This window comes from Paroedura picta, chromosome 18 (genome assembly GCF_049243985.1).
Source record: "Paroedura picta isolate Pp20150507F chromosome 18, Ppicta_v3.0, whole genome shotgun sequence".
Taxonomy (NCBI): domain Eukaryota; kingdom Metazoa; phylum Chordata; class Lepidosauria; order Squamata; family Gekkonidae; genus Paroedura; species Paroedura picta.
This window is the reverse complement of record NC_135386.1, coordinates 7,142,501-7,159,460: the sequence shown is the minus strand read 5'-3', so window position 1 is coordinate 7,159,460 and position 16,960 is coordinate 7,142,501. Positions and strand designations below refer to the sequence as shown.

General features: G+C 50.6%; 1 protein-coding gene across 11 annotated transcripts in view; it reads right to left on the bottom strand.

The window, feature by feature from the left end:
- The window catches only part of SEMA6D (semaphorin 6D), a 686,652-nt gene that overhangs the window by 287,117 nt on the left and 382,575 nt on the right, over positions 1 to 16,960 (bottom strand). For 5 of the 11 annotated variants that reach the window (XM_077318071.1, XM_077318069.1, XM_077318068.1 and 2 more), the window contains exon 1: positions 13,131 to 13,325. The exons of 1 other annotated variant lie outside the window; for it this stretch is intronic. The gene's annotated coding sequence lies outside the window, so the exon portion shown is untranslated. Of the gene's footprint in view, positions 1 to 13,130; positions 13,327 to 16,960 lie in introns of those variants that run through there. 5 more of the 11 variants (XM_077318063.1, XM_077318062.1, XM_077318066.1 and 2 more) reach the window with 2 other exon arrangements.

Sequence of the window (16,960 nt, the reverse complement as noted above, 5' to 3'; positions counted from 1 at the left end):
AGGTGTGCTGGAATGAGACTCTACGATAGATCATGGGCCCTGAATTTGCTGAGAAGTCTTCAATCTGGTGCTTCACCATTCAAGGCTAGTCACATTGTAGTTTATCAGGGATGATCAAACTGTGGCTCTCCAGATGTCCATGGACTACAGTTCTGTCCATGGACTATAATGCTGGCAGGGGCTCATGGGAATTGTAGTCCACGGACATCTGGAGAGCCACAGTTTGGCCACCCCTGCAATATATATTTGCATTTCCTCCCCTTCCTTTTTTAATCTGAAGGCAGGCAGGGAAATCTAAAGGCAACAATCCACTGGAACCCCCATACCAAATACCGATTCAAGAGGGCCTTAAGACGCTCAAGGCGGTATAAAATGCTGAAGTCACAGCTAACTTATGGCAACCACTGGTGGGGCTTTCAAGGCAAAAGGCAAAGGACTTGCTTGCTAGTCTCCCATCTCAAAACCGACCAAGGCAGACTCTGCTTAGCTTCCAAGATCTGGTGAGATCAGTACAGCATGGGCGACCCAGGGCAGGGCACCAAAAGAAATGCCAACTTAGTTTAGCTCCAGTTTATTTATTAGATGCTGCAGCCATAAACCTTAGCTTTATTACAAAACCAAGAAGGAAACAAAGAGGAAAGAACGATGATCACAACAATCAACACCAGAAAGAATATAAAAAGGTAAAGGTAAAGGTAAACCCTGGTAAAGGTATCCCCTGTGCAAGCACCGAGTCATGCCTGACCCTTGGGGTGACGCCCTCCAGCGTTTTCATGGCAGACTCAATACGGGGTGGTTTGCCAGTGCCTTCCCCAGTCATGACCGTTTACCCCCCAGCAGCAAGCTGGGTACTCATTTTACCGACCTCGGAAGGATGGAAGGCTGAGTCGACCTTGAGCCGGCTGCTGGGATTGAACTCCCAGCCTCATGGGCAGAGCTTCAGACTGCATGTCTGCTGCCTTACCACCCTGCGCCACAAGAGGCTCTAACCTCGGAAAGATGGAAGGCTAAGAAAGACTATACAATGGAATAAATACAATAAATGCAGAATCCACGAAAATCCAAACCATACAAATTCAACATAGGAAAAAAGCAAACAAAATTCCAGTTTCAAGTTCCCTCGACATTTCCCTCAACAAATGTCCTCCTTCATTTAGCTGCTAAATGTACAAGCGTAGCAAGAGTGATGATAATTGATGGGCAGACATCAGCCCAAAGGAAATCAATGGCTTGATACAACCTGACTCAGCGGACTACGGACGGAATCATAAATCGGGCAATATAGCACGTAACCAGTAAGAGCTTCAGTGTCATTAAGACCGCACGGACAGGGGAGATGGTCCCGTGAAATGTTACTAAATCTGTCCTCCTTGGGCTTTTGGCTAAGAACAAGTCTAGAGATCCTGATTTGCCTTGGCAGAGATGGCAATACCGAAATCCAAAGAGAGGAATATGATAGAAATAAATAACAAACTCTCAAGCAAACAGAACACTAAAGAGCCAGGTTGCATTAAACCCAAGTCCCCTTGGTTCAGTCGGATAGTGGGGGAAACATGAAATCCAAGTTGGGGTCTTTTTTTCCCCAAAGGTAAACCGGTGGCATACCCCACATATACAAACATACAAGGGGGCCATTGCCCAGGGCTCTCTACTTTTCCAAAATTGACTTGTTGTTTCAACCAGCCTTCCCATTGCCCCATCCATTGGCAGATCCAACTTCGGTCAAGCAATCCAGCTATTTTTCCATGGGATCATTTCCCTTTTTTGATCCCAGAGCCAGTTTGGTGTAGTGGTTAGGAGTGCGGACTTCTAATCTGGCATGCCAGGTTCGATTCTGCACTCCCCCACATGCAGCCAGCTGGGTGACCTTGGGCTCGCCACGGCACTGAGAAAACTGTTCTGACCGAGCAGGAATATCAGGGCTCTCTCAGCCTCACCCACCCCACAGGGTGTCTGTTGTGGGGAGAGGAAAGGGAAGGTGAATGTAAGCCGCTTTGAGCCTCCTTCAGGTAGGGAAAAGCAGCATATAAGAACCAGCTCTTCTTCTTCTTCTTCAAAATAGCCAGGCAGTTCCGCATCCAGTTATTGGCCACACCTGCTTAGCTTCACCAAAACTGCTGTTATTCCAAACTATTCTAACCTACCTTGGGACCCCTAATGCTTTCATGATGGTAAAAAAAAACAAGGGGGAAAGCAGCTTGCTACCCAAGTTCAGCAGCCTAATCCTGAATAATGGTACTGCGTGTCCCAATTGAAAGGAAAGGAAGTAAGCATGCATTCACACCAGCCCATTTCAGCTCCATGCTGGATCCTGGAGCCCAGCCAGGCTAAATTATAGAGCGTGCAAGCCAGGCGTGGATCACTCAACAATGCGCCGCATCGTGAAAGACGGCACGGTATACAATATTCGATAACTACTTCCCCAGCGCCTTCATTTTCACCACTGCTGAAAACAGGCCTGACATCTCAAACCACAGGAGGGTCAGCGCCTAGAAGAGCCAGGGGAGAACACCAATCTGAGCGACAGCTTTTTCCAGAGGTATGTGACTTTATGCTGCTCCCAGAAGCTAAACTTTTCTGGCACTTTGGCTAGGGAAATGAAGACTGCAGTATCTCCCAGTCCTCTACTATTTGAAATAAAGAGAGTCCCTCCCCTCCCCTGTATTTAGGGAAGGTTATACTTTTCTTTCAGAGAGCACCTGTGGGTGCATTTGGTCCCATGTGAGTCATTTTAAACCAATGTGTTGTATGTTTAAGGTTGTTTACTACTGCATTTTAAGATTAGGAGCATATTTTACCTAAATCACCTTGAAACTGTTTCAGGAAAGGCAGGTTATAAATGTTAAGGTGAATAAAGTCATCTTGACTATTACCTCAGTAACAGTTCAGACCTTGGAGGGAGGGAGGGAGGGAGGGAGGGAGGGAGGGAAGATCTAGAATCATAGAGTTGGAAGGGACCTCTTGGGTCATCTAGTCCAACCCCCTGCACTATGCAGGACACTCTCAACCCTATCACTCATCCACTCTAACCTGCCAACCCCCCCTGAAGCTTCACAGAATCAGCCTCTCCGTCAATTAATCTATTAATTAAGTAGAATTTTATACAGAGCAAACCAGCTCTGGGCGGGATAAAACACAAGGTGTAATACACAAAGATAACATATTAAGATTAGATTAAAGCAGTTCAATTAACAATAAATGAATGCTGGTTAAAAAATTCAGCGTTAGCTATTGGGGATTTGGAGTCGGTCAAGTCAGAACAACCTCCTGGATCTCCCACAAGTGACAGTAAGTCGTAAAGTGGGTTTGGGTAGGTTTGGGTGGGGCCCAATAGATATGAAGACATGGGAGGGGGGAAGCTAGGAAAAAAGTATTGACTTCTTTTCTTCCAAAGAAGAGCACAGTGTGTGTGTGTGATTTTTAATGCAGTATTTTCTTTTTGAATGAGTGAAATGCTTTTTAAACATCAGGCTTTAGTCATTCAAAGTGTGTAGGATGGAGATGCTGCTATAAGAATCTACAGCCTTAACAAATGGTAATTCCTGTGTTACATTATCCTTGGAAATATTATATAGGTATTGTTGAAATGCAGGTTGCAGCCCTCCCTCTCATACTGAGTATACCTGGCGTTGTGCTTAAGGCTGCAAGGTAAATTTAGGTTTGATAAGAAAGTGACTCCCTCTTTCTCTTTCTCCCCAAGACTGCATTTCCTCCAGAAAGATCTGGAAGAGAAGACATTGTTTTCTTCCATAGCTTCAACATTTCGGGAACATCTCATGTGCCCCAGACAGTGCTGTCTCAAGACATGACCAACTGGGGGAGCATCTGAGGGGGAAAAAAATTCTATTTGCTGCAATTTTGTCCTGGAGCTGCAGCTAACCATCTTTAGGATTAATGACGAGCCATGTAATATTTTGATAAAGCTGGGAAGACTGGAATTTTGGATGCTACTTAAAAAATTCAAGCAAATCAAACTCTCAACAGATGCGTGGGAGAAAGTAACACGGCACTGCAAAGCAAACAGAAAGATACAAGAGAATCTGATGCAAGAAGAGTTGGTTTTTATACCCGAAGGAGTCTCAAAGCGGCTTCCGATGGCCTTCCCTTCCTCTCCCCACAACAGACACCCTGTGAGGTGGGTGAGGCTGAGAGAGCCCTGGAATCACTGAAGAAGGAGTTGGTTCTTATATGCTGCTTTTCTCAACCAAAAGGAATCTCAAAGTGACTTCCAATCACCTTCCCTTTCCTCTCCCCACAACAGACACCCTGTGAGGTGGGTGAGGCTGAGAGAGCCCTGAGATTACTGAAGAAGAAGAAGAGTTGGTTCTTATATGCCGCTTTTCTCTACCCGAAGGAGTCTCAAAGCAGCTTCCAATGGCCTTCCCTTCCTGTCCCCACAATGGACACCCTGTGAGGGAAGTGGGGCTGAGAGAGCTCTGAGAACTGTGACTGGCCCAAGGCAGTTGGGTTTACAACTGGCTACTATCACTTTAGAACAGATTCCGGCTTGCACTACCTCAGACAGAAGAACATAAGAGAAGCCAAAGCCAATGGACCTCCAGTCCAATACACTGTGCCACACAGTGGCCAAAACCCAGGTGCTATCAGGAGGTCCACCAGCAGAGACAGGACTCCAGAAGCCCTCCCATACAGAGCATGGCTGCCCCAGATACAGTGTTCCATCTATACTTTGTGGCTAACAACTGCTTGACTTCTGCTCCATATGTTTATCCACCTGATCCCCTTACCTGAAGCTGCCAGGAACTTAACCTGGAGCCTTCTGGAGGCAAAGCAGAGGATCTACCACTGAACCACAACTCAAGTGGAACATGGAACGGAAAACAGGTCTTCAGTTTGCCTCCCGGCTCAGTCAAAATTCAAGCAATTAAGAAACAGCAGCTACTGAGTCTTCTCAGGGGAGCCCTGTTTCAGGCTTCTGGAAACCTGGTTGTAAAGTTAATGACAAAGGGAAAGGATTTTTTTAAGCAGCTTTGGAAAGTTAGAGGTATGACATTGAGGGTTGTATCATCATACATTGCTCCAAGGGAAGCAGCGAGCAACAGGGATGGACACGAACGTAAAAATTCTAGTTTGGGGTGGGCCCAGAATTTAACCCAAAACCTGAATTTTCCTGAACTCAATTGGCCAGGTTGGACTCCGTGTCTCCCAGCCACGGGGGGGGGGGGTCACCCAAGAAGGGTTAAATGGCTTTGAAGGGGGGGGGGGCTGAAGTAAACAGATATGTTTAAAGGCTTGCAGCCATAAAAACATCATAAAACCACCACTGAGCATTCTATTTTCAAGAGTAACCAGAAGTATGGATGCTCCCTAATTGCTTCCTTCAGAGCATAGCCATGTTGGTCTGTAGTGGAAGACCTAGGTTTGAATCTATCAGCACCTTCGAGACCAATGACATTTTGGGAGTGCAAGCTTTCAAGGGCCAAAACTCCTTGAGGCTTTCTACTCTGACATTTTTGTTGGGTGCTAGGAGATTTGAATCAGGCTCCTTGTTTAAGAAGAAGAAAAGTTGGTTCTTAGATGTCACTTTTCCCTACCCAAAGGAGTCACAAAGTAGCTTACATTCACCTTCCTTTTCCTCTCCCCACAACATACATGCTTGTGAGGGAGGTAAAGGTAAGAGAGCTCTGGAAGAACAGCTCAAACAGGACTGGGACTAGCCCAAGGTCACCCAGATGGCTGCTTGTGGAGGAGTGGGGAATCAAACCCGGCTCACCAGATTAGAAGTCCGCACTCCTAACCACTACACCAAGCTAACTCCCAACTATTCCATTGGAGAACCCCAACAGACAAAGCACGGACCTCTTACTATACAAGGGACTCTTTAGGTCCACAGGAGTATATGCCTGTGTATATTACCCATAAGGGAAAGAGAAAAACCCTTCAAAACCTAATCTAGTCAAGCCTGACAATGTTATGGAAGCATTTGCAGCACAGTCTGTCAGCCAAACGTGCAGGCCAGAGGAAGAAGCTGCTTGTCCCTGCTCCTCAAGAAGAGATGGGGAGATGTGGGACTTGAACTGGGAACTGGGAGCCGTGAAAACATGAGACCTCTACTGCTCAGCTATGGCCTCCTTGACTTGGGAGTCCTCCAGATTCTCTTGTCCCAACATTCCGGGAGTGATGCATATTTATACGCAAATGAATTCAAAGACGGTTTTATTGCCACAACCTATTTCATGGACAAACCGTGGGTGGCAGTAGCATCCCTAGAAGCCTTATCGACAGCTCCTCCAAAGGACTTGCCCATTCTCCACCCAGCCTAGCGTTGCCAATTTCCAGGTGGCAACTGAAGTCTCCAGGAATTACAGCTGATCTCCAGGCTACAGACATCAGATTCTCTGATGGCAGCTCTGGAGAGAAGATTACCAGGCATTTCATTCCTATTGGGGCCCTTCCCTTCCCCAAACTCCTCCCTCCTCCTCCAGTTGACAGGAATGCCTCAAATCAGAGCCACTGGCAACCCAAAGAGATGGAAATGGTAGACTTGGGGAAGGGGTTGATATGAGGGCAGAAACTAGAGAGCACAGGAATGTCCATTTCGTTTAATGGCATAACCAGCATGGTGTAGCGGTCCAGAGCCAGCTTGGTGCAGTGGTTAAGAGTGGCAGCTTCTAATCTGGAGAACCGAGTTCGATTCCCCATTCCTCCTCCACATGCAGCCAGTCGGGTGACCTTGGGCCAGCCAAGTTCTCTCCGAGCTCTCTCGGCCCCACTGACCTCGCAGGGTGTCTGTTGTGGGGAGAGGAAGGGAAGGCAGCTGTAGGCTGCTTTGAGACTCCTTTGAGCAGTGAAAAGGGGGGTACAAAAAGGGATCAATATAGCCAGCTGGCATTGGAGATTCTCTAATGTGTATTTAGCTGAAAAAATATCAGTAAGGGGTTTTTTTTTTGGGGGGGGGAGATCAAGTTGGCTCTGATATACCCGAATGTGCACCCTTACAAGCTATGTCCCTAGCCCACCTAAATATCATTTTCATTATCAGCTGCATTACCAACTTGTGTTAAGAAGAATTAACAGACAATTGAAGAATCCAGATTCCACAGACTCGTACAAAATACAAATTCAGATGGGTTGGTCAGAAGTAGCAGAACAAAATGTGACTCCAAAGGGACCTTTATGACCAACTTTGTTGGTCTTAAAAGGTGTCTTTAGACTCATATTTTGTTTAAAAAACACAGGCATTAGTAAACACACATTCTACAAGTGCAGACAATCCTAGAATGCACAGACAGGTCTTACGTCACTCCCCCAAGCCTCGGGAAAGGTTTACAGCTACATAAAAATGATAAACCTCTACCACTCAACGTCACTTCCCTAAACACAGAGCAAAGCTGATCCAGAGAGCTTTTCCAACACTACCTGGTGGCCATCTAATCAGGGAGAGACCATCAACCATGCCTCCCTCCATGATACCCTGTCACTCTGTGACAAGTGGTTTTGCAACCGTACAATTATCTCATTTACGCTTTAAGCACACGCCAAGTTCCTCTTACGCCTGCGTCTGAAGGACATGGTGGTCGCAACTCTACTCAGCCTCCTTAGCAGGTTCTGGCCTCATTTTCATAGCGACCTCTTCTTTCCACCTTGGATTCAGATGTCCCGGTTCCCAAGCTCCGTCCCTTCTCCTGATTGCACGTTGAAGACTGCAGGGTCTAAACCAAATTATTTTCATTTGGTCAAGCTTTTCTATATCGAGGAAGCGGACCTGACAGCCTGATTTATCAGGCTACCTTTTTGGGATCTGGGGGGGTCTCTGTTTGTGTAATGGGGACCCCCAAAATAAAGCCCATTGTCTCCGAGAGCTGACACAGCAGAGAGCGGAGAGGCAATCAAAGATGGCTGAAAGAACTGTGATAGAGAACCACTGTTCTTAGAGAGATGGATTTTTGACACCTCGCTTTTCACTACCTGAAGGCATCCCAAAGTCATTTAAAACACCTTTCCCCTTCCTGTCCTCACAACACCCTGTGGGGCCGATGGGACTAAGAGAGCTCCAAGAGAACAGCTCTGCAAGAACAGCTGTAAGAGAACTGCGACAGGCCAAAGGTCACCCAGCATGTGGAGGAGTGGGGAATCAAGCCACTTACACCAAACTTTATGGTGCATGCTCTGAGGCCACATGTTTCGAAGTCTCTCTGAGCCCCCACAAACCATGCAAAACCAGCTCAGGACTGGACATACTGGGGCTTGAACCCTGGGACCTTTTCAGGACAAAAAGATGCTCTACCACTGCACCTTTATTGTAAGGCAGGGGTAGTCAACCTGTGGTCCACCAGATGTTCATGGACTAAAATTCCCATGAGCCCCTGCCAGCAAACTCTGTTGTAAGGGATTATAGTTTAGTGGCAGGGCTTCTGCTTGGCATGCAGAAGGTCCCAGGTTCAAGCCCCAGCATCTGCAGTTAGAAGGACTAGTCCAGGGTAGTCAAACTGCGGCCCTCCAGATGTCCATGGACTACAATCCATGAACTACAATTCCCATGAGCCCCTGCCAGCTATCGCTGGCAGGGGCTCATGGGAACTGTAGTCCATCTGGAGGGCCACAGTTTGACTACCCTGGACTAGGCAGTGGGTGATGCAAGATAAGGCTGACCCCGATAGACCAAGGATCTGTTTCTAAAGCAAACACAGGAAGTGATGCATCGTTAGTTACAGCCTTTGTTCTTTAAAGCTATTCTCCGCCTACACGAGGACAAACAAAAAGATTCTCCAGGACTTCCAAGCCTATAAACCCAAAAGGATGCATAACCATGTGGCAGCTTTTTAAACAAACAAAACAACTGCCAAAGGAGTCTCTCTCTCTCTCTCTCTCTCTGCCCTTCGTAAAACTGGGATCAGGTCTGCCCAGAGCAGAATGAAAGATGAAAACGCATTTTCGTCCTGCACGTGGCTATTACCTCCCGGATACCTCTTATGTGAGGCAGGGCTACAGGTTTAAACAAAGACAACAAGGGATCTTTTAAAATGCCGATAAACATTCCAGGGGTCTACCAATCCTTTGCATTGAAGTATGCATGTAATCGCAGTGATGCTTTTGCAAGATGCTGCGGGAGGGGAGGGGAGGGGAGGGGAGAGGAGGTAGCTTGTCAATCCATTTTACAAGGTCAGGAAAGAACAACACTCCCCGTTCTCATTTAGTTAATGCTGACCTTTCTTTGTGTATCAGGTCCCTCCTGTCCTCCTTTGATCCGATCACAGGCAAGGCTCCCGCCTCCCCCTCCCAACACAAATGCTCACCCTTCTCAAGTTTTCAAACTTGAACGGCCTTAAGGACAAATGGCCTTTCCCTCTCGAAGCCTCCGTGCTGCTTGGATTGCAGAAATTGCTAAAAGAGAAAGCAGCCTCTCCCCCCGCCCTTCAGGGGGAAGGGAGATGGGCATTATAGCTTTTTAAATGTACTCCATTCCTCTTTACAGCCCTTTCCCCCAAAGGGGGAAGACCGCTTCCCCTAATGTCTGCTCAAAAGCAAACCTCTGGTTTCCGTGGGGCTTGCTTCCAAGGATGCCCGCATGAGATTGCAACCTCCAAGTCAAGATTTATGGCAGGGGTAGTCAAACTGCGGCCCTCCAGATGTCCATGGACTACAATCCATGGACTACAATTCCCATGAGCCCCTGCCAGCATTCGCTGGCAGGAGCTCCTGGGAATTGTAGTCCATGGACATCTGGAGGGCCGCAGTTTGACTACCCCTGATTTATGGTATTCATAACTCTGTTTTGAAGTGGATATAGGTGCCCAAGACTCAAGGCCCCCTTCGACAGAGGCAGGAGAGCAAAAACGGATGAAGGCCCAGACGGTGGGTGACTGTTGTCGAGGTGTGTTGTCTGAAGCGTGTAGCGATATTATGCCCGTTGTCCTGATTAGCACGGAGAGGGAACCCTTGAGGGCAGAAAATTAGCATCTGTGGTGAGATAAAAATCTCGTGTGGGAAGCATATGCCCTGGAAACTCTCTCAGGTGGCCCCCCCTGAATTTGTTCCTACTGCAAATCCACACAACAGAGCCCTGGAACTGTTTTTAGCCAGATTCCATAACTGTGGACTGACTCTCTCAACAGGTATTTATGAGCACATCGCTGTAGGTGTTATATATGATAGATAGAAGAGGATGCCCAAGCAAGGTCCGGCCATTGCTTCTGGAGGCAATTAAGGCAACCTGATTAGAAGAAGGAGAGTCTCAAAGCGTCTCAAGGAAGCTCACGATCGCCTCCCCTTCCTCTCCCCACAACAGCCGCCCTGTGAGGGAGGTGGGGCTGAGAGAGCTCGGACAGTGTTGCTCTGTGAGAACAGCTCTAACAGAACGGCGACTAGCCCGGGGTCCCCCAGCTGGCTGCACATGGAGGAGCGGGGACTCAACTCAAGCCTGTTTCTCCAGTTTATAGGCCACTGCACCTAATCACTACTCCAACCTGGCTGCAAAGTGGAGTGAGACATCACGAGCACTCCTGTTTTCTCCACAAAGGGGATCCTGACGCTCAGATGCCCCACCGAAAGTATCACAAGAACAGGGACGGCAACCTTAGGCCAGGTTCCAAGCAAGTCTGTGGCACCTTCAAAAAGCCCACAGCAACATCTGCGGCTGATGCTTCACTCTCGTGTGTCTGGAATTCCGTCCGTGCGAACAGGCACGAGACCCAGCCTGCTCCAACAACCTCGGAAACCGCATCCTGACTCAAATCCCTCACAGGTTAGCAATTTGTACCTGTCAATCTTCCCTCCCGTGCTAGGAAACAAAGGCATCAGTCTTCAAACAGAACAGCTAGTCAAATAAACATTGTCGGAGACTTAAAAGAAATAATAATACAGTTAAACATTTGCTTGTCAACACAGAGCAGAGAGACAGACAGACAAGTCCAAATTTCATCTCAGGATTTATCTGATAAGTGGTTTTAGCCTCTCTGACAAACCCTGCCCTATCCCCCCTCCCCACCGATAATGCTGGCTAATATTACAGGATGTGTTAGGCGCAACCAAGATAAAATATGCAACAAATAAACTTGACAGTGCTAAGTCAATAGTAGATATGTAAATAATACATTATTAGCCCCAAATTCCCATGCGCTCTGATCAAAGGCAACCAAATCGCATCCAAGAAAAACACCCCGGAGAGGCATCCGCCGATTGTTTCAATGCAAAGTTTCCAAAAAGGACTAAACGCGACAGACAGCACGACCCATTTTACGCTTACGGCTGGATAAGCCCACAACGCAAACCCTGTGGCCAAGAGAGCAGAAAAGGCCGTCAGGGATGGACAGTCAAATGTATTTACGTCCCACTTTCTCTCTTAATCAAAATCTGCTGGAAAAGATCCGTGACGCTGCGACACTTAATCGGATGAACGCAGGACCCAGACAGACACCAATGAAAGATCAATACTGAGGGACGGTCGAGCCGAAAGGCTGCAGCTAATAATATAAGCAGGGTGCTACAGACAGGGGAAGAGTTCTGCTTAGAGCTAGAATAATAGAATCATAGAGTCGGAAGGGACCTCATGGGTCATCTAGTCCAACCCCCGGCACTAGCTATGCAGCTAGAGGAATTCTCACTGGGGCTCGTTCTCAGGGGTAGGCCATGGGCAGGAAACGAGATTTAAATCATTCGGCAATAAAACAGGAAGGGCGGGAGGAAGACCAGATGCTCCAGAGTTGTACATTCACACACACACACACAAAACCCCAGCTCTCGAACGGCTGTGAAAGGACACACATTCTCCATGAAGCCTTTTTGTTCTCCCAAGCGGACAGGCAGCTCGCTCCACACCCCGTCATCTTTTTGAGCTCAACTCCCGGATTTAGTGCAATTATTTAAACCAGACGCTTCCCCCCCCCCCTCCCTTCCCCGGAGAAAGCGAGGCTGAGTGAGACAACGCACTCTCGGGAACTCCATCCACAACTGCCGGACACAATATGCACATATATATTCTGGCATCTGGCAGGCCGGTCGGGTAGATCAGGGTCCACAGGGATCCACAGCCAGTTTGGCTGAATGTGCACGAGCGATGTGCAATCTGCAAACCGCCCGGTTTGGAGGGGAGCGGAGCAGGTGGGTCTCTGTTGCATGCTTGGAGGGGGGGGTGTGGGGAAGGTGAAGCCCCCCTCCCCCGGGTCATACAAAGGTACCAAAGAGACTTACGGCCGAAGAAGAGAGCCCCCCGGACCCCGGCTGTTAGTCACGCCCTGCTTGCGACGACGGAGCACGTGATGCGAAATAAAGCGCGGGGGGGGGGCACCGCTCTATTGATCCTGCCAGGACTAAGAGCCTCTCTTCCATTAGCTTCAGGGGGCAGCTGGCAGCGGAGACCTTTAACAGGCTGGGGGGGGGGAGGTGGAGGGAGGGGGTTGCTATGCAAGAAGTGAAAGCTGGGGATATGGGGGGGGGGGGAGAGAGAGAGAAGGAGGGTTCTTTAGCCTAGCAGCCCAGAAGTGCCGGGCACCCAGCTGGGAGAATAATTGGAAAGTGGAAGCATCCTTCAAGGATGGGCAAAGGGGGGGGGGGAGAGGAGGCTAGAGGCCCACCAGATTTATGGGGAAGAACAGCGAGCGCCAGAGAGGGAGATGGGGAGGGAGCGGCGCACGGAAAGCCGGCCGCCCTGGCACAGGCCACTTCTGCGGGGGGCTCGGCCGGCGGAGGCTGCCGGCGCCAATGGCGATGCATTAAAAAGAAAACCGCCCCCCCCCCCGGGAAACGGGAGCGGCCCCGAGTCCAGCCGCCGATCGAAGAGGGCAGGCGGCGAAAGTTTCCGAGGGCGAGGCACTCAGCGGCGGCAGGGCCAGGCAAGGGGGCATCGGTCTCTCCCGCCCCCACCACCCACTCACCCACCCACTCACCCACCCACCCACCCACCCACCCACCCACTCACTCAGCCCCCGGTGCCCAGGCGGGCAATGGCCCCGACGCTTGGGCGGGGGAGGCCACGCATAAAAGAGGGAGGAGGAGGAGGATGGGGGGGGGGTGTCTCATTTGTCCAAAGAAAGACCCCCAACGCCGCAGGGGAAGGGCTCTCCTGCATCCCCCCCCCCGCGCAGTCTCCCCAGGCTGCCCCCACGAGCCCCGCCGCCCCACGCGCGCCCCTGCTCCAGCGCCAGCCAGCCCGCCCGGCCACACCCACTCACCGGCTGCGGCGAGCCCCGACGGGCGGCGGGGCCCGGGCGCGGGAGGCTGCGCGTGGCGCTCGCTGGCTCGGCCGGCCGCAACTCCGCCGCCGCCGCTTCACTTGAGCCGCTCCCGCCTCGTCGGCCCTCCCCCAGCCATTGGCGGCGCGGCGGCTGCAGCCAGCGAGCGAGCGAGCGAGGCGAGCGGCTCGGGCGCCCCTCCCCGCATGCGCTCTCTCTCTCTCTCTCTCTCTCTCGCTCTCTCTCCCTCCCTTCCTCCGCCCGCCTGCGGGAGGCGCCTCCCCTGAGGCGGCCGAAGAGGCTCCGAGCGCGCCCCGACGGGACGCCCTCTCGCCCGCGGACACCGCGCCTTCCTCGGGGCGGCCGGCCGGAGCGAGGGGCGCACGCGCGCCTGAGGCAAGGAAAGGCCGCGCGGCTGCCCACCCGCGTGCTTGGCACGTGCGCGCCCCCTCCTCTCCACGCGGCAGGTGGGCGCGGGGCTCAGGGCCACCTGCGCAAAACCAGAGCGCGAGGGGCCCAGGGGGTGTCGCGCGACCCCCCCCCCCCTTCCACCCCCACGCGCACACGCTCACAGACACACCCGCGCGCGCTTACGAGGGAGGGACCCGCGGCTCTCCAGGTGTCCCTGGACTGCAATTAACCTGAGGCGCAGGGGGTTGTGGTCCATCGTCCTCTGGAGAGCCCCAGGTGGGCCAGTCCTGCGCAATGGAGGCTTTCTTTCCTCCCTTGGCCATGGTGCAACCTGGGTCCAGCTCCCCTGTGGACCAAGATGCTTCCCGGGAGACGTTGGCCTCCTCCCTGCCTCGCTCTCGGGGCCTCTATGTGGAGAGCTGCGCCCTCCCAAGAAAATCCTAAAACTGCCACCTGGGACCTGTCAGGAACGGAACCTGCCTCCCTTGCAAATAAAATTGTTCTTGTTGTTGCCCCTCTAGTAGTTCACTCCCTCCCAGTGTGGCTCAGGCTGGAAGAATCACATGTCCTGAAGCTTACTGGAGATTTGGGAAGGGGAGGGTCCTCAGAGAGTCCCCACTCCAAAGATGTTGGGGGTCCAGCCAACTGGAGGTTGGTGCTAGTTCTAAATCTTCAGTCCCCAGCTGGAGGTTGGCGACCCTCTGTGGGCTGCCTGAAGGAGAAAAATAGTCTTGGGTGGATATGCCATGAGCGACTCAGGAGCCCAGCATCCTCTGTCTCCCTGTGAATTTGCCCTGGGCTCTTTATTGCGCCCTGTTGATCCACACAAGATGAAGCTCAACAGCCTCTCCTTTTCCATTTTCACCATCCTCCTGGGTCTGGCAAGCCTGTAATCTCCTCGTTCTCTCTTCCATTCTGTATGTTTTAAAAACCGCTGGGGCTTTTGCCCTCCAGACAATCTTGGGTGACCGTGCCCCCTCCAGGCTGCCCCCTCCCTTTGTCCTCTCCCCTTTATTTCCTGCTCTCCTCTGTTCTGCTTGCCTGTGCCTTCTTCTTGTCCCCTTCACTGTCCTTCCTTTCCTCTTTTCCCTTTGTCTTTCCCAGTCCTCCTTGTCTCGTTCGCCCTCCAGCCCTGCAATCCAATCCCCTCGGCTTTTTTTTTTTTTTTTTTAATATTCATCAGAGACTCGGGGACACCGTTGGTAATGAGGGCGCATTGACTGGCTGCCGGGGCCTGATGGTGGGGAATTTGCCAGCCTCTCCCCGCCCTCTGCCTCATCCCCAGCTGACACTAAAAATGCTCTTCAGCAATCAATAAAGAAGTGGTTTGCCTTAGCAGTGGGAGAAAGGTATCAAGCAGAGATTTCCCTCTTTTTGAAAATGAATTGTTTGACTCGCCTGGCTCTGCGTTGCACCAGATTTCTTGTGCAGCCTCTGCCCTGTTCCCATGGGCAATGAGGCACTGTGACAAATTCCAGCTCCCCAGTTTCTTGTGGAGAGCAAGAGAGCGTGAACAGGTTGCTTTCTTGTAGGGGAATTTGGGCACACGGATTACATCTGGATGGCGCACACCACCACAACTCTGTTTACAAATGCATGTGGACTCAGAAATGTGAGCGAACAAGATCAGGAATGGAAACTTTTTTAAAAAAGAAGGTATCAGTACTAGGAAATAAAACTATTTGCGGTGAAGTTTTGAGAGAGACGAGAAAAGAAAGCAAAATAAAATAGGAGCCCCGCAACATCTTAAAGGCAGAACAAAATTTTATTTATTTATCTGTTTTTAAACTTATATACCGCTGCTCCCCAGAGACTCACGGTGGTTTACAATAACAATAAAAACACAGTAACCCCCCCCCCCTAAAACAGTGGTCCCCAACCTTTTTGAGGCTGGGGACCGGCAGGGCAACTGCCCGCCCGCGCATGCCGTGCATGCGCGGCTGCGCCCGCTCATTGCTCGGCACTTTCGCGCATGCGCGGCCCTGATTCCCTCTCCCCCCCTCCCGCAGTAAGAAGCTTCCCGGGCCGCAAGGTTATGGCCTGGGAAGTTTTTTACTGCAGGGGGGCAGGGAGAGGGAGCCGCGTCCCAGCGCCAAGGCCTTCGTGGCCCGCCACCGGGCCGCAGGCCCCGGGTTGGGGACCACTGCCCTAAAAGACTGCTTGACAAATTAACTTGATGGTTCCATGTTGATTGTTTCACTTCATTATTGTTAATCTAAGGTATCTGTATTGTTCTGTTTTATGTGAACAGCCTTGAGCCTTCGGGGAGGATAGATAAATAAATAAATAAATAAATAAATCCTTAAGAGCCTCTTGTGGCGCAGAGTGGTAAGGCAGCCGCCTGAAAGCTTTGCTCATGAGGTTGGGAGTTTGATCCCAGCAGCCGGCTCAAGGTTGACTCAGCCTTCCATCCTTCCGAGGTCGGTAAAATGAGTACCCAGCTTGCTGGGGGGTAAACGGTAATGACCGGGGAAGGCACTGGCAAACCACCCCGTATTGAGTCTGCCATGAAAACGCTAGAGGGCGTCACCCCAAGGGTCAGACATGACTCGGTGCTTGCACAGGGGATGCCTTTGCCTTTACCTTTAAATAAATAAATAAATAAATAAGGATTCTAACTCCCCCCCCCCTCCATTCCATACATTCCACTGTAGTCTTCTGGAGCCCAAGCTCACTCAATCAGATAGATGACGGTTTTGTCCATTAGGCAGATACATGTGCCAGCGATGTCATTCTATTGTTGACGGACAAATGGATCAGTCCCTATGGCAGGGGTGACCAAACTGTGGCTTTCCAGGTGTCCATGGACTACAGTTACCATGAGCATTTTGCTCGTGAATGGTTCTGTACAACTGTAATACGCCAAATCCCATTTTGTATTTTGTTTTTGTTGCATCACAGCTGGTGTCTTCCGGAACCTAGTGTTGCAGCTCCGAGGTCACTGTTCTCTTACAAAAAAAAAAAAAACTGCAAAGGGAGAATCCAGTGTGAAATCACTGCATTAGGATTCATCAACCAATTTGCTAATATCTCCTCTCCGCTCAGATCTGAACAAGGTCTTAGGTTTTCACACTCACTCTAGGACAGTTGTTCTCAACCTTCCTATGCCGCGACCCTTTAACCCAGTTCCTCCTGTGGTGGTGACCCCCAACCATAAGATTATGCAAGTGTTCTTTCACAGAAATTAAACCGAAACTGACACATGGCATGAAGATACACCGTTCAGGATTGTAGATAAATTGGTTTTTTTCTGGGGTTTCTCAGTTCAGTTTTGCCTCTTGTCCCACCATGTCGATCTCGCTCTTTTCCACTGCTCCAGACAGACGAACGCTCTTTCTCAATCTGCCCCGCAAGGCTGTTGTGTAGATGGTGCTCCCCGGCCAAGCTGCTTGCCCTGCTGTGACCCCTGTGAAAGGGTC